Source organism: Emys orbicularis, chromosome 1, assembly GCF_028017835.1.
Source record: "Emys orbicularis isolate rEmyOrb1 chromosome 1, rEmyOrb1.hap1, whole genome shotgun sequence".
Lineage (NCBI taxonomy): Eukaryota > Metazoa > Chordata > Testudines > Emydidae > Emys > Emys orbicularis.
The window spans coordinates 34,949,122-34,974,851 of NC_088683.1; positions in this window are offsets into that span (position 1 = coordinate 34,949,122).

Consider the following 25,730-nt stretch of genomic DNA (forward strand, 5'->3'; position numbering starts at 1 on the left):
GAGACAGGCTTAGTGGAGGGTGGAAGGTGGGGTCTCCTGACCTTGTAGACTTAGAACCTGCAGATAATATTAATTTCTGTGAATTAGTGATCAACCCCTTCTCTCTGTTAAGGGTCTGGATTCACAAGAAGGCTCAAACTATTATTGTAACCTGCACAGGGCTGCAAAAATATTCAAACAAATATTTGCAGATTTTTTTTATGCATTCACCAAGCTGTAATAGTTAGCGAAAATATCTGACCACTTGAGCTACCTTGCATGTCAACTTTTAAAACTCTGAAGTCCTTGTAATTAACATATAGGGAATGATCATGTTATTAATATTTACTATTTGTACTATAGTAACATCTGAAGGACCCAGGATCCATTGAATAGGCCCAAATATATAATAAGAGACTGTCTTTGCCTGGATGTCAGACAAAGGAAGTATATTATCCACTTTTTACAAATGGGAACTGAAGTACACAGGGGGAAAGTGACTTTACTAAGGCCGCATAAGTGACTGATTCTAGGGGTGAGTGAGCGGGGCAGTAGTCCTGGGAGTCAACTTCCAAGGGGGTAAGACTGCTGTGCTGCTTGGCTTTTTTCCCCCTCTGAAATCTGATTGGCTGGTTGTTTTTGCTCTGTTACTTGGCCAGCTCTTTTTTTTTTTTTTTTTTTTTTTTTTTTGTGTGTGTGTGCTCGGGTTCTGGGGTTTGTATGAAAACATTTTTCTCCCTGGACGGCAAAATGCCCTGGCTCTCCTGGTCACACAGGAACTGTGGCAAGTCCAGGTGCTGAAGCCATATCTTCCATGTCCCAGTTCAGTCCCTTAACCACACATTATCCTTCTTCTCTCTACCTGTGCTCTCCCTTTCAGTTTAACTCCTAGCCTGTTCTCTTCTGCCTCTTTGCCTCATACTACCATCACTCATTGTTACCTGGTAGTCTATATCTGAACCATTTAATTTTTATTAAACTCTTTTTTCCCTTGGTTCAAAGACCTAGTGTTGTTCAGTTCATCTTAATTTTTTTTCACTCCATAGCAAATTGCTTCTTGCTAAAGAAGATATTTTTTGCTTGACTGAAACCTGGCATGCTGCTTCTGATCATTTTTTCCCATTCTGAATCTACTCATCCAAGTAATTCTTTGCTAGAAGAGTATCACCCGCTGGCCTTGGTGGAACTGCAACGTTAATTGTATCTTCCAATTCTGGGCCATATCCCCAGCTGGTGTAAATCTTCATAGCTCCTTTAAAGTCCATTGGAGCTACGATGATTTACACCAGTTGAGGAGCCCCCAACCCCTCTGTATTCACAGTTTCTTTCCATTAGCTTCAGTCATTTCTGTGCGCACCTTATACTCTTGTCCTAAATTCCCACATAGTCGCATTGTCCACCTACTTCTACCCTCTTTTCCTTCCTGAATTTACTGACTGCAGTATTTTTCCAAGCCTGCAGTTTTCTATTTGTTTTTGTTTGTTTGTTTGTTTTAAATTAATGGAGATATCCTGTCTCCTAGAACTGGAAGGGACCTTGAAAGGTCATTGAGTCCAGCCCCCTGTCTTCACTAGCAGGACCAAGTACTGATTTTGCCCCAGATCCCTAAGTGGCCCCCTCAAGGGTTGAACTCACAACCCTGGGTTTAGCAGGCCAATGCTCAAACCACTGAGCTATCCCTCCCCCCAAGAGTTGTTTTACTCTTACTAGAGACATTAATATCCATTCTCAAGCCCCTTATTTATTTTTCCCTTTCAAACTCCAGAAGTTTCATCCAATCTGTCAAGCCTCTTTCATAAGTGTGGTCATATTCTTGACCTTGTCACATGTTATTTTATTTATAAGAGCACAGGAGTTGCCAAATCAGAAAACAAACAATCATTCATCTGGCCTGGTAGCCTGTCAGAGAGGGCAGGAGGCTCATAGTGCACCGATACAGCAGCTCAATATTATGTAATGGGAAGTAAATCCTCTTTGACCCCAGCATTGATCAGTTTATAATCGGAGAATTCATAGCCTTTATTATTTTTATCTTAACTAGTCTTACCTGCATTTTCTCCTGGTTATGCATGTGTATTTGATCCTTGTTGAATCTTAGTAAGAGTTTTGGCTTAGTAACGTTGTGTGGCAATGGATTCCATAAATTAAATGTATGTTATGTAAAGGATGATATTTTCAACACCAGTGAACAGTTTACTCCTAAAATAAATCCATAATTTACCTAAAAATAAACAGAACAACTAAAACGTGTTCATGTTGCGTTTTGCCATAAGCAGGACCTTCCTATGAGGTGCTGTTTTCCTTAGCTTTGGTGCTGCCTTTGTCCATTAGTCTCAATCTCTTTAGTTTTGCTCAGCTGTTAACTGTTTGCCTCCCCTGCCGTTTTGTTTTTGCCAGCAGCATTGATTGATTCCATTCTTCAGCCTCATCCAAATGCATCCAGCTGGAGTCTGGGTCCATAATTAGCATGACAAAACTGCACTGCTTTGTCTTGTATCAGTTCGGTCTCTTAGGAGCCTTTCACCAATGCAGCACCATTGCATCCCATAAAAATCTGCTTACGAAAACAGGGAATCTCTTACATTTCCCAAATGACAAGAGCAGTTGCTTAGGATATAGATGCAGTGTTTCTTTAAATCTAGAGCCGGAAGCTGTGCAGGAGGGACTGGTTCTAAGCAAAAGCTTTACAGGGAGGCAGTGAGAGAGGCCATAGCTTTAAGGGCTGGGTTCATACCATGTCTATGGGCCTGTTCCAAACCAGATAAAACATATATATCGCTCCAGCTGAAACTTTATTTTTTTCTTCTTCCAGGATTTAGGAACGTAACATATAAACACCCTCATCATCTTTAGAGGTGGCTCTTCTCCATTCACAAGCCCTTGGGAATATGATACCACAAGTACTTTTTATTTGGGTAAAACACAGGTACCACCTATGTACAAACAGATAAACATTAGTAAAACCTAGTGTGTCGGGGCATGGCCAACGCCACAGCCCCAATTCACAGCTGTCTGGCTTGCCGATACCCAGAACTCTTACCATACAACATCCCCTCACCTGAAACCTTCACTCACAAATCCAAATAGGCTCAGTGATACTTGAATGGGCATCAGGGGGTGGCTCTCCTCCTCCTGTCTCTTCCAGTCCAGCAAAGCATGCACCACCTGGTCTGGCTTCATGAATTGGCTCCATTAGCTCAGCTCTTGCCTGGTCTGGCCAGTGTGAAGTTAGCTCTATCTGCTCAGCTGCTGTCTGGTCCCACAAAGTCAGTTCCACCAGCACTGGTCTGAACGGGTTTTGTAAAGTCAGCAAAGTGATCACCATCAGTCTGTCACTGCCAATTTCACTCCCCCTCCCCGGTGCTGGGTCAGCTTTACATACAGCACAGGATCTATGTGGGAAACTCAGAGCAAGGCAAGATTCTAGGACAGAGCCCCAGCTTTCTTGGACAAAGCTCCTCAGCTTAGCTTGTTGAATTTGGGTTCCCGGACCCATTCAGAATCTCCTACCTGTTAGCTCAAATTAACGAACTTTCTACAGGGTATATCCTACCCAATTCATGTGCCCTTTCATTACCACAGTTACACAAATAGACTATTATAGTTCATGAAATCAGAAAATGAACTGCAGATAATACAGCACTATGCACAATATGGAAATATGGGTAGGTAAAAATTATTATTTATGTAAACTAAGCCTGCCAGTAGCTAGACTTTCCCTTTTCTCCTATAAGGGGAAGCAGAGTTCCATCCCTCTCAGCTTTCCAGCTCTGGGGCTTATAGAAGAAAGAGACTCTTTACCTTTATCACATGAATCAGCTTTTAAGCTTTAGGAAAGTGAATCAAATTCTTCAATGGTCTCCTTTCCTTCTTGCATGCTCAGTCTGAACAGGTGACGCTCAAAGCTTTCGTTCTTTGTAGTACTACAGAATGCTTTACATTGCTTCTTTACAGCATTAGAGTATGACTATCTCCTCTTCCCCGTAAGGAATTTGATACCCTGATACACTCAGGTCCTAGCAACTGTAGGTAGCATAACTACTTTTCCCTCTATTTACATGGATTTTGACAGCCTCCATGTACAGAAAGAGGTGTGCTTAAACATTATCCATGCTTCTTCCATGTTTCCTACCAACCACAGCTCTGTCAGAGGTTTCATTAACTGAGTTTTACTGACTGGAAGCCAAGGTGTTGCAAACTTCAGACACCAGGTGTTGTTGTTTTAAAACAAAACCTTGTTGATTAGAGAAGCATCCAGAGAGACCAACTGCATACAACTGAACCAAGGAGATCTAGCTGGTTTATTCCAGCCTGAATGAAACAGCTTCTCGTGGTCACACACACACTCTAGAGGGTTTCTTGTGTGTTGAACTGGACATCACTCATGGTTCAGCATGATGGATAATTGCTCTCTAAATGTAGATAGAATATGTAGACATTCATTTTGGTCAAATAATATAACTAGTGGGGAAACCTCTCCCTGTTTGATGTATATCTGCTCTACCCACCTTAAACACATTTGATGCTAAATTGATATTGTTATATCTTTGAAATAGAGATAGTGTAAAAAAGAAAATTATGCTCCTTAAAGAAACACTAACATGTTATGTCTGAATGGTAGCTCATATCCGGGCTTTTAATGCTTTCTAGGCTGAAGAAACCGTTTACTCTTGAATGCTCAGCAGTTGTTTCAACCCTGGCAGATTAGATAAAGACAAGAGAATGGAAGGATATTAAATGCAAAGAGAGCTCTGGTGAGGATTCTGAGTAAACGAAAAACCCTTTATTGATAATCAATACATAGTGGATTCTGATAATGAACTCCCACATAATCAGCAACCCTTATACTCACCCCATCCATGGAATGCTAATGGAGGAGAGAATTCCTCCAAAACAGAAGTTAGACACTAAGCCTGCTATTAAAATAATTACAAATCTTTAATGCAGGGAAACAAAAAGTTGTTTTCAGTCTTTAATTTGCAGCTAAGATGCACACTATTTTCATGTTTCCATAGTAACAGAAAATGTATGTATTTTTTTGGAGTGAGAAGATTACTGTTTCTCAGTAAAGCAGTGAGAACCAATGAATGAAAGTATATAGGTTAAGTTATAATATTCAACATCTCATGTAATTGTAGTAAAGGTATTTTTCATGTAAAAGAGCCCCTGTGTCAGACTGGCAATATCCTGGACAAATCTTATGGAATTAAGATACATTTTATTGAATTAAGTTAAACCCAATTGAGTCAGGTTTAATACCTTTGGGGTCCATTGTATTAAAATGCAATTGTGTATGTAGTGTTGTGGAATTGTATGTAACTCTTCTAGGAAGAGGGAGATGCTAATGTAATTCCTCCAGTTATCAGCCCCTGTGAAGCTACCCAGGAGAGGTTCACATAGACTACTTCAAATTGGATTATCCAGGGATCAACAGACAGAGAAAGGATTTTTTGGATAAATAGCCTGACTTTAAACAGACTTAGGTTTTCTTCCTGATCCAGCAAATGAACAGACTTTCTGGTCCACAGACAGCCCCAATCTCTAGGCAAGGGTTGGAAAGGTTGGGGCTAATAAAGCCCCATAAGACTGTGTTCTTGTTCTGAGCTAAAGCTGTGATGAACTTAAAACCACAAAGAAACCCCTGGGATGGGGTGTTGAAGGACTGCTCTTGCCAGAACCCATGTTAGGGTTGGGGTGATCTCTGGTAACCATGTAGCATGTGTGTAGGTTCTTCTTTTTTTTTTTTTTAATACCTTCTCTCTCTAGAGGTTTTACTTTCAGAATAAAATGGGCTTGCATAAAAAGAGTTGCATGGTAACCATATCCGTGGACAGTCACACTGCTAGCTGTCTCGGAAGAGAAAGCAAGAGGGCCAGCTTGGGCAGCCTGTCTCTGTTGGGGATAACACAGTGTAGGTAGGGAACTGTTCAGCCTGGAGAAACCCAAGTAGGTTTTGACCAGAGAAGCCTGAGAGTGGGTGCCCTTGCTGGACCACCGAGGGGAAATACCATACGGTTGCCCTGAATTCTGACAGCCTCTTTCATGTCAAAGGGTTTGTACAACTGTATAAATACAGCAACCACTGAAATTCAGGCCCCTCTAGTCAAGAGGGAGGCCCTTATGTACTCTGCTGGATCAGGCCAGAGCACTCAGCCCCTTGCAGAATTGAGCATTCTCTGTCTGACTTTCTGCTATGTGAGCTATGTGGGTTACTTGTAACAGTAGTAGGAAAAAGATTTTAGTCTAGCACTTCAGGAGTTAATCAGAACTCTCTCTTTAGCTGCCGGCCACTGTCAGCTGACCAGCATTGGAGTAGGCACCAATCAGAGCCACCCATTGAGGAAAGCAGAAGGGTCTTCCTGCTACCCCAGGTTTTCAGAACCCAAAGCGGTGGTAATTTAACTTTTTCATCACAGGTGGTGTCAGGAATAAATCAATGGGAACACAGCAATTCTGTCTGATGAAAGATTGATACAAGTAAGCGTGCTCTTATCAACAACTATTATTTATTAGATTTAAGCACATACCAACATAAGCAATAGGTTTAGAACATCCAAAATATTACCTAAAATCTGAGATCGTCTTAAGTAATTAACAGGAAAACAATGGTTGGTCGCTTCCCCACTGTGGAACAGGGTGTCAGGAAAAAGTCTCTCAGGATAGCTTCAGAGAACTGCTCCAAAGCACACTCTATTATCTAGCCTTTTTATAACTAGCTTTTACAAAACACACAGCTCATGACCCCCTACTGGGCCATCACTTCTCCTAACTTCAATGAACTACTTATCAGTAAAACATTCCTAACAATCTTAGCCATAATAAGCTTCTATATCAAAGGTGCCCAAACTCAAGGCCTCCATCCACTTATTTTCTTTCAGTCTCATAATTTGTTGATTCTTTTCTCCCCTCCTCCCATTCTAATTAGTAGAAACTGCAACCCTGCAGCTAGTATTTGACCTTGCCTCTAAAAGCCCTGCTTATCCAAATTAACCATTAACTATGTGGTGTTCTATTTTATTAATTAATGGTGGCTGATGCACACAACATGGCTGCAATTAGCTTGATCAAATTCTGAGGTAACACACCCCTCAATTCCGGGGTAACATTATGTGACGGGTTGGGTAACAGAGACCCCCTTGGGACTGCCACCTGATCATAGAATCATAGAATATCAGGGTTGGAAGGGACCTCAGGAGGTCATCTAGTCCAACCCCCTGCTCAAAGCAGGACCTAATCCCAACTAAATCATCCCAGCCAGGGCTTTGTCAAGCCTGACCTTAAAAACCTCTAAGGAAGGAGATTCCACCACCTCCCTAGGTAACCCATTCCAGTGCTTCACCACCCTCCTAGTGAAAAAGTTTTTCCTAATATCCAACCTAAACCTCCCCCACTGCAACTTGAGACCATTACTCCTTGTTCTGTCATCTGGTACCACTGAGAACAGTCTAGATCCATCCTCTGTGGAACCCCCTTTCAGGTAGTTGAAAGCAGCTATCAAATCCCCCCTCATTCTTCTCTTCGGCAGACTAATATGTGCTGAGACTACCTCTGAGCCCATTTTCCCTGCCAGCTTGGGACTTCAGAACCCTGCCTTGTTGAGCCAGACACGTTTACCTGCTGCAAACACAGACCCAGGTCTGAATCACATTCCCCAAAAGCTGCAGACTTAACTGAAAATGGCTTAGAAAGTGCTCCTGTCTCTAGCACCCAGACACCCAGTTTCCAATGGGATCCAAACCCCCAAATAAATCTGTTTTACTCTGTATAAAGCTTATACAGGGTAAACTCATGAATTGTCCACCCTCTATAACACTGATAGAGAGATATGCACAGCTGTTTTCTCCCGCAGGTATTAGTCACTAACTCTGTGTTCAATAATAAGCAGGAGTGATTTTATTAAATATAAAAAGTAGGATTTAAGTAGTTCAAGTAATAACACACAGAACAAAGTAAGTTACCAAGCAAAATAAAACAAAAACATGCAAGTCTAAGCCTAATACAGTCAAGAAACTGAATACAGGTAAATCTCACCCTCAGAGATGTTCCAATAAGCTTCTTTCACAGGCTAGACTCCTTTCTTGTCTGGGCCCAATCCTTTCCCCTGGTACAGTCCTTGTTCCAGCTCAGGTAGTAGCTAGGGGATTTCTCATGACTGCCACCCCCTTTGTTCTGTTTCCAATTGACTTATTGCATTATTAGTTCTTGCTAATTAATTTCTCTGTCAGCCTTACCATTCACTTGGCATTAGTGTTCAGTCATACTTACCACACTGCTTGTCTGTTTCATTCTTTGCTCCTCCCATGCATGTCCCCTCTCACACCTGTCACCTCCATCTCCCAGTTTCTTCTACCACTCTTTCCTGTTCCCACCTCTTCCTTTCTATTCCTTCTGATACTATTCCCTTCCACTGCTGTTTACTCCACAAAGCCCTATGCCCACTTCCTCCTCTGGCTCTCTCTTGGTTCTGACAGTATCTCCCCAAACACTGGCCCATACCTGGGCTCTCTATCCCTTTCTTTGTCATCACCACCAACTCCTTCCTTGATCCCTTTCAGGCCTTGCCATTGCAGTGAAAAGAGGTGTGTTTTTAACTGAGTTAGCTAATCTAGTAGACAAAGCAGTTTGTTGTTCTCACACAAGTTAGCGTGTTGAGGTACAGGCTAAGTTCTCCCATTGGCTTTAACTCAATCAGCAATCTTGAGTGAAAACAACAAACTACCTCGTCTTCACTAGTATTTTACCTTGAATCTGCTTACTGATCCCTGCACTCCAGAGAGACTGCTCTTCTATGCACAAAATCCTGTGCTAGGGTGATGTTGGTGGGGCACCCCAGAACAGTGGTTGAAGTTGACACTGCATCGAGATGTGTGGTACAGTTTACATATTTCAGAGCTATTATTTCAGGCTGCCGGCAAACTCAGATAGACAACACTACATCAGTTACACCTGCGTCACACTTTCAAATGCTTTTTTTTAACCCCAAGCGCTAGAAACATTTTTTAAAATGAAAACTGATGAGATGTTGATGTTATCACCCAGCAGGTGGGGCCCTAGTCCATAATCCAGCCTTGGTTCTGGCCCTTACAGTCCTTCATAATTCCCTACTTGTCAGGGCAGGGCCATGGGTGGCCATTGTGCACTGGTCAGTTACCAAATTCTGGTCAGGAGACATGTAGCGGAGTCTGGGTAGAACTGAGTCTGGATACCAGGAAATCGGGATCAGGCACCAGGGTACAAACAGGAGGCAAGTAGCAGAGTCAGGGATGAACTGAGGGCAGGAGCTGGAGTCTGAGGTCAGAGTAAGGTGAGGTGTGGTATGGAAGCGAGCAGGAGGTCTGACAACATCTGCCTGTAAAGGCTTCCTGGTTTATATACTGGCATGGACTGGTCAGTGGGCTATGGAAGGGCCACCATGCAGGTACTTCCTGCAGTGCCTAGCTTCACAGCTCATGCGAAAACCCAACCTGAGCTCCCTGTGATGATGCGGAGGTGTCAAGCAACCCAGAACCTCCATGTCCCAGGTTTTAGCCCGTCAGGTGTTCACACTACTTAACACCTCTTATAATTTCTCACGTTACTCCCCCTTATACTCTGGCAACAGTGCCAGCTTCCATCACTTGTTCAAACACTTCTGCAAGTATCCTTGTGCTTTGTACCATGTACCATGGAGATCCTCCATATTAGTCAATAAATCCACTATGCCTTTTTTCCCCCACAACCCCTTCCATAAGACCCTACACCATTATATCTGTAGGATACAATAGCTGCTAAGACAAGGTCCAATAGGGATTTCAGGTGTTTATCTTATTTATTTGCCTTACATAACTGCTTGTTCTTGTTACTGTTTTCCTGTCCTCCCTGTCCCATCCTCTTTGACTGTTACACCGTCTTGTTGCATCTCGTCTTAGTACAATTGCAACTTTCATTCTGGAACCATCTTTTACTTTTTAGTTTGTACAGTGTCAAACATGAGATCCTGATGGGGATGTTAAGGTACAGTCATAATAGAGAGACATAATAATAATATAGAAGAGGTTTTTTTACAGTTGACTTTATCCATTTGAGTGGGATTTAAACATGGAAATGTTCCATGTTAGTTAGCCTACTATTATGCCTTTCATTTTAATTTTCTTAGTATAAAACATCAAGAGACCTTAGCATTTCTCATATATATCCTTGGACGCTTGGACTAGGTTGTTCTGCTTTAACAATGCTATTCATGCTGTCCACGTAAAATGGATTTTTATTTAATTTGAAATATCATATATGGTGGGTGCCTTTCTTTTTTATCTAACACACAACTTGTTTCCTTAATCATCATAATTTATTTGCTGCTGGAGGATGAGACCAATGAAGTGACATTTGCATTGTGAAGTGAACATGGGATCATAAATCCTATGTGACAAAAGGCATTCTGGCAAAGTTTTGGATGCTATTGACCATTGCTTCCAGGTAGATTAAATTTACTGCCCTGATACTTGAGTGACAGGTATTGCAGCCCATGAAGTGAGGTGTTGACCTTGTCAGTTACAGGGGCTACATTTTGGAGATGCTGAACTGTCGCTGCATAATGTCTCTAAGTTATTATACAAAAATGTGCTTTTCATTGGCATCTGATAAACATGTTCTGTTGTTCCAACCTGTTGTATGAGTCCAGAACATATATGTTTTATACAATCTCCAAAAGCAGAACCACACTCTTCATATAACATCTCTCCCATCCCAAGATTATTTACTCTAGTTCATGTTCATGTTCTATACCTATATATGGTGTGAATGGGGTCCCACGGGGGCCATGATGAGATTGCTCAATTAGGGCAAACTGCAAAGAATGGGTCAGACAATCCTCACAACTGGTGGTTATTCTAATACTTAGATTAACCAAGCCAGCAACAAAACAGCTTCTACAATACCTTACTGGTTACCCAGAAGCCAGAAATACAGTTCCCTTAAAGCAACCCAGTCTTGAGCTCCCACCCAGATAGCCAAGTCAAATATGAAGAGGATTACTGAAAATCTTGTTCATCATATAAAATACCAATCCCAAAAGATCAGACACATTACCCACCAGGTTAATGAATATTTCAGATCTTACCCAAATACATGCTTACAGCCAATTCTTGTTAACTAAACTAAAATTTATTAAAAAAGAAAAGAGAGACATTATTGGTTAAAAGATCATTATACATACAGATATGATTAGATTTCTTAGGTCAGTTTCATAGTACAGATGATTAGTTTTAGAGTTACAAAAAGTCCTTTCAGAATTAGTCCATAGGTTACAGTCCAATGTCCAATATCCAGGTGATCCGGAATGGAACTGGAGACCTCAGTTTTGTGACTCAAATTTCCCCTGATGAAGCTTAAGCAGATCTGAGATGAAAGGATCAGGGCTGAAGAGTTGTTTTCATAGGTCTCTGGCAGGACATCCATAGCCTCTTGACAGCATGCAGTCCTTGGGTGAACAGGCAATTATCCTCCTAGATTTGAAGTAGACCTACTATTTCCTAAGCATCACTGGTAATTAGCTACATGGATTAACATAAGGCAATTGCCTATCTCCTGCTATTTACAGGTAGTTTACTACATACTTCAAAGAGAAATGAAGACAGTGATATCACTACATTCACAGTTCATTTAAATGTTAACAGCTCATTTTGACTGCTGAATTAACAGAATACCGCTATAGACAGGAACTGTTCCGTTACATTGTCAACCTCTAACAATATATGTGTAAACATATGTCTCTAAACGTTTAATCTGGGTCAATTAGCCTGCAGGTTGCTTAACGCTTTCTGGCCTGGAGTCACATATGGTTTTTAGAATTCTCTTCAAACTCCATTGCCACAGAACAAGAAGTGGTGCTTAATGATGACCTGCTTTAGTAGCTTTCAAACAGGAATCTAAATATAGTTTTTGCCAGTTAGTGTGTGGAAGTTCAGAATGATTCCCTTGTTCCATCAGCACGCACTATCACCAACCCCACAGAATACAGAATCCGAAGATTTTCAGGATCTACTGGAGGATCTGCATGAGGAGACTGTATTGAGTCAGTTCTTCAGACCTATACCAGGAGTCTTATTAGCTTCTGTGCATAGGCTGATGGAGGCTGCTCCTTTTTGGATAAATACTGCAGGACAAAGTGTACAGTTAAGACTTAGACTATGCAGCTCCTGCAGATGGTCTAAAGACAGACAATCTGTCTGCCCATATGGTAAACTTGCACCCAAGGATACAGGCAGTCAAATTCCTCTTAGGTGCCAGGTCCGGAATGTGCATTGTAAGTTGTTTTCTACACTTCATCCATTTCAAATATTGGGATAAAAACTGATGATGTACAGAGTGGCATACATTAGAGAGACAAGGTGGGTGAGGTGATATTTTTTATTGACTCACCTTCGGTTGATGAGAGAGACAAGCTTATACTGAGCTCTACAGGTCACCTCTTTCTGGAACCTACCCTGTCTGCTGATGTGTTCTTTATTTCACACTGGTTTATACTACTCCCTACATAGATTAAAGCAGCCAGAGGCTATTTTACTTCACATGTTTTCACCTGAAGCAGAGCTCTGTGTAGGATTGAAAGCTTGTCTCTCTTACCAACAGAAGTTGGTCCAATAAAAGATATTACCTCACCCACCTTGTATCTTTGATATACTGGGACCAACATGGCTACAGTGGTTTGAGCATTGGCCTGCTAAACCCAGGGTTGTGAGTTCAGCCCTTGAGGGGGCGACTTGGGGCAAAATCAGTACTTGGTCCTGCTAGTGAAGGCAGGGGGCTGGACTCGATGACCTTTCGGGGTCCCTTCCTGCTCTATGAGATAAGTATATCTCCATATATAAGAGTGGTCACATGGAAAATGGTTTAAGTAGGGTTGTTTGCATCTAGTGAGTGTGTGAAATGAGTATGACTTGCATGCAAAGGGGCAATATGGGGGAAGGGAGGATGAAGCAGGAAAATCCATTAATGGGGGTCAAGTATCAGGGGGTAGCCGTGTTAGTCTGTATCTACAAAAACAACAAGGAGTCTGGTGGCACCTTAAAGACTAACAGATTTATTTGGGCATAAGCTTTCGTGGGTAAAAACCTGTGTGTTGGGGATGGTTTGCTGCCCCCCCCCCTTTTTTTTTGCCTCTCTTTTTAGTAGTTTTGGCTGCTGTGCTGTCCTTTTCATTTCCTTGGCCTATAAGGGCCAGGGTGCAAAGTGCTCAGCACCCACAACTGGAATTGGATTTTCAAAAGAGCTGAGCACCGCATATGCACCCAATGGCCTAAATCTGGCCATTTAATTTGGTGCCTAAATATGAACTGAGATCTTCTGAAAATCTGTCTTGTATAAGCTATGTGTTTGACACACTCACGAATGGCAAACCAGTGTCCTTTGCCACTTCTGTACATTTTCTGACTCATTTACACCCACATGTTACTTACCGGTTGTGCATGTCATTGCTTGATTTATCTCTGAGACTTCCTGGGGGAATTGCCCTTGCTGATGCCAGGTCTGAATGTGGCCCGATGTGTTTGAATTTCTCACACATGAAGAAATGGTAGAGCTAAAAAACCCCATCCATACTACCAATGGATAGGATCCTGTGTGGGGATCACAGGCTAGGAAAGGTATGTTTATTGGCAGTACCCCTCATGGATAAAGTGGCAGCCACAAGTCTGAAGGGATATGTGATGTTCATGCGGAGGAGAGAACCTCATTAACATGATGATGATGCAGGTATAATTTTTCAAGGAGTTTGTCACATTAGAGTCATTCACAGAGATTTTCAAAAGAGTTCAAGGGAGTGAGACATCCAACTCGTATTGAATTTTACTGGGAAATGGGTGCCTAACTTCCTTGGGTTCCTTTGTAAATCTCTGCCAATTATTCTAATGAAATTCCCCTCTCCTTAAGTTCTCTAGAGAGGAAAAGCAATCTCCTTTTTTCTCCCACTTTCCTTCATTCTTGGGTGGAACCTTTGTCATTTTTATTAATAGTTCAGCAGTGTGGGCATATTTAATATTTATGGCATGCACTTGTGTGCTGTGTTTTGTTTATGCCACGTGTATGAAGATGTGCATATATACAGTATGTGTGTTCTGTTCTGTATGCTTGTGTGACTCAAGTGAGAGTTGTTGCATGATTAGTGATCATTTGCCTGGAGATCATCTCCATGCCATCAGTATAAATTACTGGAGCCTTGGGGGGGCTATAATTACTTTTGCCTAATGTATCTTTCTCTACCTAGGATTACAGCCCAAATTGACTCCCTTCCCACTTTAAGCAATTCCTCCCAGTAGACCACATCTGGACACCCCAACTTCATTTACAGGTGTAAAAACCCTAAATGAGCAGAAGTGCTATGGTTCTGCTGCACAGTGTGGGTGGGTGGGCCATAGAAGAGCCATGCTGTGGGATATCACATCTTTTGCACACTACTATGCAATGTTTCTCAGCATCTCTCTCCTTGGCAACATGTGGGCAAGACCAAAGTGCCATGTACAAAAGAAGTGCAAGAACAGCATCATTGGACTGTACTAGCAAGCTGTGGAGCACCTGCACTGGTGCTTTGCTGCTCATAGGAGAATAGATTATATTCCCCTATGTGTAAAGCTCATTTTCTCAGGCTTTTTACAGGAGATCAGGATTTGTCCCTGCCCACAGTTCATTTTGAAATATCTCCTTCACATTCTTGCTTTCCAAACAATTCTGCTCTTCCAAGACTCATTGGGCATATATTTAAAATAATTTCAATATGTGGTAAACTAATATCTTAAGAGCAGGCTGAGAAATAGTCTATTACAGAGGATTTTAGTTGATTTGCCAAATTAATGTTTTAGCTCACCATGCGGCGGCAGATATAATTAAGTGTCAGAGAGAGAGGGCTAAATGCATGAATAAAATATCTTTTATTGTATCATTACACATTTATAATAAGATTGACTTGTCAACTTAAAATGTAATAATGTAACTAACAAGATAATTTATTTCTGAATATAATGAAGATGTGCAGGAGGAGGGGGCGGGGCCTTGCAAGATGCCAGCTTTGCTTTGTTGGCAAGAGCCTGCCTCGTTGAACTGGAACTATGCATTTGACAATGGAACTCCCCACTGAAATAAGGACGGGATGTGGGGGAGATGAGAAAGGCATGAGGTGAGAAGGGAATGGAGGAGGTGAGAAAAAAAAGAAAAAAGACTTTGGGGACGGAGAAGGAAGAGGAGTAGGGAAAAAATTGGGATGACTGAGGAGGGAAAATAATAGGGGAAATGCGTGAGGAGGGAAAAGAGATGGGGTTGAGTGAGTGGGAGGGAAAAGAAGAGCAGGGATGTGGTAGGCTGAGATGAAAGGCTCTGGTAAGGCAGCTGTGTGTGCACTTGACAACGTCAACATTCCTTAAAAAGCAACAGTGTGTGCTGTGGCACCTTTAAGACTAACAGATGTATTGGCATCTGACGAAGTGGGTATTCACCCACGAAAGCTTATGCTCCAATACATCTGTTAGTCTTAAAGGTGCCACAGGACTCTCTGTTGCTTTTTACAGATCCAGACTAACACGGCTACCCCTCTGTTACTTAACATTCCTTAAAAACTGCCTAGCCCAGGGCCGGCTCTAGGCACCAGCAAAGCAAGCAGGTGCTTGGGGCGCAAGAATCCAGCATGGGAGCTGAGAACCTACAGGGGGCCCTGGGAGCTGTAGTTCCTTGGTTAGCTCCCTGCCTATAGAGCCAGCCCTGGAGCAGGGAAAGAACTACATTTCCCAGCATTCCCTTAGCCGCAATTAACAGGAAAGGGAGGGGGAAGGAGTGTGAAACTGAAACCTCATGCTACAGCTTGCTGTAAATGGTAGGAACAGAGCCAGCTCTAGGTGTTTTGCCACCCCCCCCCAGCCCTGGGCTCCCCCTGCACCCCCGTGTTGCCCCAGCCCTGGACTCTCCCCCGCCCACACCCCCTGCTGCCCCAGCTCTTGCCCCCACCTGCACCCCCTGCTGCCCCAGCCCTGGGCTCTTCCCCCCCCCACACCCGCACCTCCTGCCACCCCAGCCCTGGGCTCTCCCCCCACCCGCACCCCCTGCCGCCCCAGCCCTGGGCTCTTCTCCCCCCACTGCACCCGCACTCCCTGCCGCCCCAGCTCTGGCCCCCACCTGCACCTCCTGCCACCCCAGCCTGGGCTCTTCCTCCCCCCCCTGCACCTCCTGCTGCCCCAGCCCTGGGCTCTTCCCCCCCACACACCTCCTGCCGCCCCAGCCCTGGGCTCTCCCCCAAAGAAAGAATTGGGTGGACTAAATGGACAGTGCACCTCTCTATCTGAAGCTTAGCAAGGGAGGTACGTGGATCCCACTAGAATTTAAAATGAAAAGTAAGGGAGGGGAGGCTCTACTAGACTGGGCAGCTTTAGCTATAGTACCAGTCACGTAGGAGGATTTACAATTCTGAGCCATGGAAGCAGAAATTGACTTTTCTTTTCCAGATTTAGCTAATATTCAGAAAGGGAATCCACCACCTGCCTTCCAGATTTGAACACCCTCAAAATTCAGGAGTGTTCAAGCTCAATTTGGGCAGCTGTTACTTCATTTCTCCCAAATCAAATATACTGATCCACTGTAACTTGCTGTCGAAAAAGTAGAATAAATTGAGCAAGAAATGCTTCCCAGTGGTTATTAGGACTGGAATTGCTATTTTCAACAGCCATTGCTTTTTTTTTATTATTATTATTATTATTATTTTTTTTTTAAGTTTTAGTTTTATTTGATTAAAAGGAAGACAGTGATATCGCATTGGCAAATTCCCCATAGAAACAAAGAATGGAACAAAAGAATAATAAAGGCACCTCAACTTTTCCTCATTTATGTAGGACAGTCTTATAATATGCATCCAGATAGCCTTCAATCACACAGGCTGAAAATTGTTCCACTTTAGTGCAGTTCTGTAACCATATGGGAACCAATCCTGTCTGTGTTCTGTGCACATCCAAAATTCCTGCTGAATGACCCGCCCTGGGAGCGAGTTACCAGTGACCCAGGGCTGGGGCGGCAGGAGGGTGCAGTGGGGGGGAGAGGAGGGCAGCCAAAATTTTTTTTGCTTGGGGCAGCAAAAAACCTAGAGCCGGCCCTGGCCTAGCCTCCCTTTATGAGCCCCTTAGAACATAAGAACGGCCACTCTGGGTCAGAGCAAAGGTCCTTCTAGCCCAGTATCCTGTCTTTCAAAAGTGGCCAATGCCAGGTGCCCCAGAAGGAATGAACAGATCAGATAATCATCAAGTGATCCATCCCCTGTCGCCCATTCCCAGCTTCTGGCAAACAGAGGCTAGGGACACCATTCCCTTAATGAGTAAGTAATGCAGAAGCCTCTGCTAGAGTGAATGAAAACTCCAACGAGTTTTCTTACTACTTCCCTGAGCAATGCAAGAAAATATCCTGGGTCATGAATTCCCCAGGCTTCCTGCTGTCTCAATATTCTTTCATTTCACTTTGGGCCAGATTCTGCTGTTCTTTCTCCACAAATACCTCACTCCAGTTAATCAGTGGAACTACTTGTGGAATGAAGGTACTACTCAATGTCAGTAAGGCTACATCCTTCAAGCTAGGTTTGCAATTTTCAGTTCATGTAGACATACATGGGCTAACACAAGCTAGCACACTACAAATAGTAATGGAGCCATGACAGCGTGGACAGCGATGAGTAGCCAGCTAGAGTACGTATCCAGGGGGTCCAGGCAGGTTTGTTTGTGGGGGCAGCTAGCCTTTGTTACCATTTTCTGCTGTCCATGATGCCATGGCTACACTACTATTTTTAGTGCCAGCTCATGTCTATGTGAGTTGGGAATCACACCCCTAGCTCCAAGGGTAGACATAACCTGAGGGGAGATTGGGACAGGGTGCACTGGCTTGGCAAGAGTCTGCATCACCTGTCACAATGTGCATGCCAATTGACAGAATAAACGAATGTACCAAAGAGAAATTCACAATATGATACACATAACTTTGGATATAAAAGTGAGACTAAAGCTGAATAGGTTGAATGTCAGTTAGAATGTCCCAGTGGTGACACCTGTTAGACTATAGAATAGCGTTCCGTGGTAAGAGGTGACAGACTATGAATAGGAGCATTTTATAAATTAAAAGAAATAAAATAGAGAAATAGGCCCATGGTTTGAGACATTTAAACCTAGACTCCACAAAGCACTGGAGACTGTAACCTAGGGAGCAATGTTGCACTTGGCAGGAGATGAAAGCAATGACCTGCAAGGTCTTTCCCACCTCTGTCTCTTACACACAAAAAGGAAACAGAGCATGTTTATTGCTGTGCTGCTAATCAAGAACAACAGAAATCTGCAGGGGATTTCTTCCAAAATTAAGCAAATCTGATTGGGACTAAAAATTTTAAATCAAGACTGGATGTTTTTTCTGAAAGATGAAACTCAAACTCATCCAGATACTATGGCCATGATGCAGTTATTAGTAGGAGAAATTCTATGGTCTGTGTTATACAAAAGGTCAGATTAGATGATCAGAATGGTCCCTTCCGGCTTAAAAACCTGTGACTGAATAACTGTGCAGAATGTTTCAGTTTCACTGTTTTGTTGTCTAGTTTGGCTGGCCCTCCTCACATATTTTATCAGCACATTTTATTCCAAGAGAAGGTTATTCAGAAATATGTATAAGCTTATTAAATTGCTCTGCCTTTGGTCCAGCTGGAATAAATTTCATAGAGGCCCCCACAAATTGTACAAAAAGCCCAGGAGATTTATAAACCAAGACACTATGTGCAAAAAATGTGTCCATTAGCTGAATAATCGAAAGAATTTTTTTACAGAATATTTAAATATCTCTGTATTCAAATTGCACAGCTTTATTCCTGTGGGATGCCCATTCAAATGTATGACAAATCAAGATGCAAGAAGCATCCAGTTGTGCTTTACAAATTCATGAGCTTGTAGTTTTCACTATGACCGGGCCCAATTCTGAAAGATCCTGAGCACCATCAACTCCCTTTCAATGGGAAATGCCCTCAACCTGCTTTTAATGGGAGCTGAGGGGTATTAAGGACAGAGATGGTCAGCAATGATGCCAGCAAAGAACTTAAACGTGTCTAACTTGAATCCCACCAATAGTCCCACTGATTTCAATGGGACACCTTACGTGCTTCAAATCTGGCATATCCTTAAGTACATTGCTGAGCTGGGACCAGGGCCGGCCACAGGCACCAGCTTGGCAAGCAGGTGCTTGGGGCGGCCGCTCCGGAGAGGGGCGGCAGGTCCAGCTATTCGGCGGACGGTCCCTCACTCCCGCTCAGAGCGAAGGACCTTCCGCCGAATTGCCGCCGCAGATCGCGATCGCGGCTTTTTTTTTTTTTTTTTTTTGGCTGCTTGGGGCGGCCAAAACCCTGGAGCCGGCCCTGGCTGGGACCTTTGTTTTTCTAAGAAATCACAGCACCTACCTTTAGGAAGTCATACTCTGAGGATTAACTTTGCTGTCTTTTATTACTATAATGAGCAATAAAATCCTGGGGCCAGAACTTCAGGTGGTGTAGATTGACATAGCTTCATCCACTTCAGTGGAGCTATGTTGTTTTATACCAGCTTGAGATCTGGTCCCCATGACTTTCACATAGTTCCATCACGAATGGCTACAACAATAAAGATATCCACTGGGGAGGCTATGTTAAAGTATAGTCCATTTTAGTGTGGCAAGCCGTAAAACCATTCTTGTGCACTATTCAAATTAACATACTCTGCATCTTTATGCCTCTGCATTGATAATAAAAAACCCACCATGCCTGAGTTTTTCTTTTACATTTAATCTGAGGCTTCTTATGAATGATTTTATTCAACACTAAATTGGAATAGCTACATCCTGAAACTGTAGCATGTGCACAAAGAAAGTGATTCCACGACTTGTTAATTTAATAAAAGTCTCATTTTCTGGTTTTCTCATAAGTTCTTTGCCCTTTGAATATCAAAGTTGCTTATTGATCACCATGGCAAAAAAGTACATGTTTTCAGTAAAACTGATCAGTCAAGACATGTATGCAGTGGTGTTGTAGTGGTGTCGGTGTCAGGATATGGGAGAGACAAGGTGGGTCAGGTAATATCTTTTATTGGGCCGACTTCTGTTGGTGAGAGAGACAAGCTTTCCAGAATTGCTCTGTGTAAGCTCAAAACTTGTCTCTCAATTGAGAAGGCACACAGATTTACTGAAAAGTAATGTGAAAAATTCTAGACTGAGTTAGAAACCACTTTATTGGTGTGGGTCTGATTGGCTTCAATGTGGGGCTGTTGCCTAAGTTAAGAACATGTAGAATCAGATCCTCCATGCTGCAAAAGGATACACACCTGCAACAAAATGGTTTTGGTTCAACAAACATGTGGCTATAAAATGAAGGCAGTGCAATGTGGCTATGCCTGTAGCATTTTCTGAGTGTCCAATGAGTATCATACTAGACTGGTGCTAGGCAGTCATTTACATGCTGTCTCTTATCACATGCGTAAAATATAAAAAATCATTTGTAATTGGAATGTCCTCCACATGGGTCCTCACCTTAAAACTATCCAGAAATTTAAGCTGGTGTGGTGTATGGCAGGGCACTTATTAAATGACGACTCTTGTTGGCAGCAGGTGTTGTTATTGTTGATCTCGGCTGGCTGCCTATTGCTTTCTAGGTGAAGTTTAAGGTGCTGGTTTTGACCTACAAAACCCTAAGCAGCTTTGGACCTGTCTTGCTGAGAGAATGCTTCGCTCCTGCTTCCATCTTGCTGCAGCTGTGATCAGCACAACCTCTTGAGTGTGATCCCCATCGTTTTAAAAATGAAGAAGGTTGCTGACAGGATTCCCCATAACAGCCCCTTTCCCTCATAATGCTCTCACCACCCTCAAGATGTGAAATAGCGCAAAGTAGCTAACCTTCTGAATGTGCTGCAAAGCCCATTTGATTGAGCAGGCATTGGGGGAGGACTGAAGTAGGTGGAGGTGAAATTTCTATTGGTCAGGAAAGTGCAGTGGGGAATTTAATCTCTATGGTTCATGTGACTGGGGATTAGAGGATCGGTGGCAGAAAGAGGGAAATGCTGCACCTGGAGATGGCTTTATGTTATTATACAATAAAATGTACATTAAGGGACCCCAGATCTTGAGATGGGCACCCTTGGTTAGGGACCAAAATCTACAAAAACAAATGAGACGAACATCTTCTATAATGATTGATTAAATCAACGCATTCCTTTCAGAATACAGTTTTCAATCACACCATGTTCTACTTAGTTCTCTAGTACTTTAAGTTTAGAGTTGGGCTAAGAACAACTAGCTGTTGGGGGGAGAGGAGGAAAGAAATGCCGTTAATGATCATAAATGAATAGGTTCTCAATTTTACAAAAGGTGGCACTTCCAGCAGCACAGTGCTCGGGTTTATAATGAGCTCAGAAGGAAAAATGGCACTTACTGAACTACCTGCATCGACTCCTGTCGCACCTACATTTTCTTGGAGGCATTCCATCAAAGCATTGATTACGCCTAATCATGTTGATTTCAATGGAGCGCTACATGGGTATAAGAATGCCCACGGATGGACACCTTTGGAGAATTAGGGCCACTGTTTCTGAGATCTGATGATATTCGTGCATGAAGGAGTATGGTGACAGGCCATGGTAAAGAACGATGACTGCTATTTATAGCTGGTTATCTCTGGGTACCAACATTGAAGAAAAAGCATCAGTATAATGGTAGAAAAATAGCATGTACAGGATGCTCCAAATTCTATGATGGTGCTCTGTGGAATGTATGTTAATAATATCATGCCTCAAGCTACAGTATATTACATGTAGTATGCATAGCTATGCAGTGCATAGGATACATAATTACACATAAATAAGTATACTGCTGCATTATGTCACATAAATTAGAGTTAGTAAGACAGTATTACACTTTAATTCCTTGCCTATTGTGCAGTATGTCATGACAATTAGTAGATGATGGTACATTATTCAAGTGTAAAGTACAGTATCTGTAAATTATATTTTGTTTTCTCCTCACAGCTGCCAGATGGTGTGGAACCACTTACACTACCTTGGAGTGCTGCTGAATTTTAAGCAGGCTTTAAGTAAGATTATGCTCAGCATTTTGTCTCCTTTGGATTCTTGGCTACATTGTCAACCCAGTTGATCCTTGTGCGGAATAAAAGAGTTTGGTACTTTGTGTTGTCCTTGTTTTGTCTTTGTCTCCTAGTGAATTTACTGGGAGAATGCTTTGTGTATGTTTTTCTTTCAAAAGGCACGTAAAAGAAATTTCCAGGTTTTGCTTTTATAACAACTTTAAAATATAGAAAAGACTAAGAACCATGGTTGTTTAGCTTCTGATGCGATGCCTTGACTTGATGGTACCATACCTGGGTTAGCAACTGGACCTGTTGTACTCATTTCAGGAACAATTTGTGTCCTCTATACATAGTAAAAACATGTGTACAGCACATACACTAAATCTGCACCTAAATAGGTTATCATTAAAATGGCATCCTGTTCAAAATAGCAGGACAAGAGAAGAGAAGTTCACATGTTAATTTTGGTCATCATCAGTGGGCCATATCCCACACTCTTTCTGTATACTGTAATAGGAAGTCTGCATGTATGGACCATAACATTTGCCTATGAAAAAGTTATTCCATTGTTATCGGGGGGAGAGTTGAGGCATCTTCTGATATATGTAGTTCTGGTCATTGCTGCAGAAAAGTTACTGGCCTGGATGTACCACTGGTCTGAACCTGTTTGGGTAGTTCTCTGTTTGGACTCAAGTGTACTAAAAGTGTGGATGTTTGTATTCTGAGCTCTGCTATGAAAGACTGGGATTCAACCTCACAAACTCTGTTTGCTCCGGTGGCTATTCTATTTGATCTTTTCTTTGCTTCAGTAGTTTCTGCTCTCTACAGAATGGGCGAAGGAGGAATTCAGATACCGAAAGAAAGCTTCATATTTATTCACCGCTTACTAATTTATTCACCTTTTCTTCTAAAACAAAATAACTATTTTCTTCTTGCATTTAAATTTTAAAGGAAAATATTTCCTGAATTAAAAAAAAACATTCTGCAGAATTTTGCAACTGGACTACTACAATTTCACGTAAAGAATGCAGGATTTTGGGCAGCATTATAAGCTTTGTTACAAATATATTTGAAAGGAGAAAAGGAGTTGTTGCCCACTTTCAGTTTCCAGCATTCTCCAGTCTGGTTACTTAAGGTCATACTATAAGGAATAGCTGTCATTCCATAGTCAGATTCCTAAAGAGTCTGAAGAACTTAACCTCCCTTACATGGTAAGTTGGTACTAAGTGACTTCTGTTTCACCATGGGGGAAGGAAAAAGGGGGAGGAGAGAGAGCATCACATTACACTGAAAAAAGAACAGGAGTACTTGTGGCACCTTAGAGACTAACAAATTTATTTGATCATAAGCTTTCGTGGGCTACAGCCCACTTCATCGGATGCATCTAGTGGAAAATACAGTAGGAAGATATATATATATATATATATATATATATATATATATATATATATATATATATATATATATATACATACTCACACAGAACATGAAACAATGGGTGTTACCATACACACTGTAAGGAGAGTGATCAGTTAAGGTGAGCTTTTATCAGCAGGAGAGAAAAAGAACTGACAAGGAGATATATCTTGGATGGATGGGTCATTACACAAAGTAAAACTATTTTCCCATCCTTTTTTCCCCCCTACAGTTCCTCATATCTCCTTGTCAATTGCTGGAAATGGGCCATTTTCATTACCACTACAAACAGTTCTTTTTCTCTGTTTCATGTTCTCTGTGTGTGTGTGTGTGTATATATATATATATATATATATGTATATATATATATATCTTCCTACTGTATTTTCTACTACATGCATCCGATGAAGTGGGCTGTAGCCCACAAAAGCTTATGCTCAAATAAATTTGTTAGTCTCTAAGGTGTCACAAGTACTCCTGTTCTTTTTGCGGGTACAGACTAACACTACTGCTATTCTGAAACCAATCATTACACTGAGTTTATCGAGGTCAATCAACTTTATGGAATGCAACGTAATTTGGTCTAATCTGATATAGTGCAACTGAAGAAAGGTATTTTCATAGTGGGCAGAAGCTTGTGGACAGGTAACAAAATTCCCGCAATGACAAGATATTGGTTGGCATATCTGTTTCTTGACTACTTAAATTACATTGGGCAGTCTCTGGCACCTATCTCATGTTCTAACAGAGTGAAAATGAAAGAAGAGAAGAATGTAGCATAAGAAAATCCTGTTGGGCTGTAATCTTCCCTTTTGTATCTTCTAGTTTTTCTCCCTCCAGTAAATCTGTCACATCTTTGTTTAGAGACCCATAGCATCCTTTATCTCTCAGATATATTCAGAGCTGCTGGTATGCTTATTTTGTTTAGGTTGATTAGACATATGCCAGGCTTCATCATTAATTAAAAAGCATCACAAGAGAAAGAGAGAGGTCTCCATAGAAATGTTTTATTGTAGGGAATTTCCTGTGGAGCTAAATCAGCCCTACAGAAGAACAATCCCTGAAAGAAAAGCAGGCCTCTTTCAACCATTATTGCTTCTTCCCTTCCTTCTCTCTATGCGTGGTAATTCTCAAAGCTAAATACCATCCGCACCTCCTCTGCATGCATCAGTCAGTCCTCTGTATGATCTGCACCTCCTCTGTATGACTCAGTCAGTCACAAGGGTTGGAAGCAGGAGGTGGTTAAAATACATGTAAACTCCCTCCTCTCCCACCCCAAAAATATACTGTGATAGGCTAACTAGTTATCATGCCCATGTTAAAGTTGCTTTTTCCCAGTCATTTCCCCCTATTTCTCATTTTTAAAATTATATCCTGATTCTTTTTAAACCCTGTAGCTTTGCACTAGCAGTGTTAATGAAGAGTGACAGCTTTTTCACAATGCTAGGAACATAGTTTGGCTCAATGTAACATCTTTTCCAGGGAAAATAAAATCAACAGCACCAATCATTAACTCAACTTGAAAAGAGCAAAGTGATACTTGCAGCTCTGAGTAACATGGCACTTTTTGTAATTGATACGAACATCACCTTACATTTATTTAGCACTTTTCATTCTGATGAATCCCAAGGTTTCTTATTGTCTGTATATACCAAGATGATTTCACCTATCACTGAAATGCAGCTGTCTCAAGTGTAGAATGTGGTAATTATAGTGCAACAGTAACAGTACACAGCAATGATTTAGTTAGGCAGTAAAAAATAATGTATCTAGTTTAACTAGGTAGGAATTTAGTTAGAATGTAATGAATTTAGGCACCGGTTCTACAGCTGCATCCCACACACCATCAGTTACAAGATTGGAGCTTTAGTTCAGATGGGGCCTGAGTTTATCTCATGTGAACAATAATCCCTCCAACAGCACAGTTTGCCCCAGCACCATGCACACACATTAAGTATTCACAGTCATTCATTCATTCAGGAATATATTCACACAGATTCATTCTCGGGTATATGCCCATCTTAGTTTGTTTGCATTAGTTTTTGGTTTATGCATATGGGATGGCTCCTGAAGATCTTACTCTTTTTTTACACTAATCTGAATCTCACAAATCTCTCATGTGGAGCTGCAGATGCTCAACATCTCTGAAAATCAGGCTACCTATTTAGGTGCCCCGATATGAATCAAGTTGCCTAAATTTACTTTACCCACCTATGTACTTTTAGGCCTTGATTCTTTGGAAATGGCGGGGCAACAT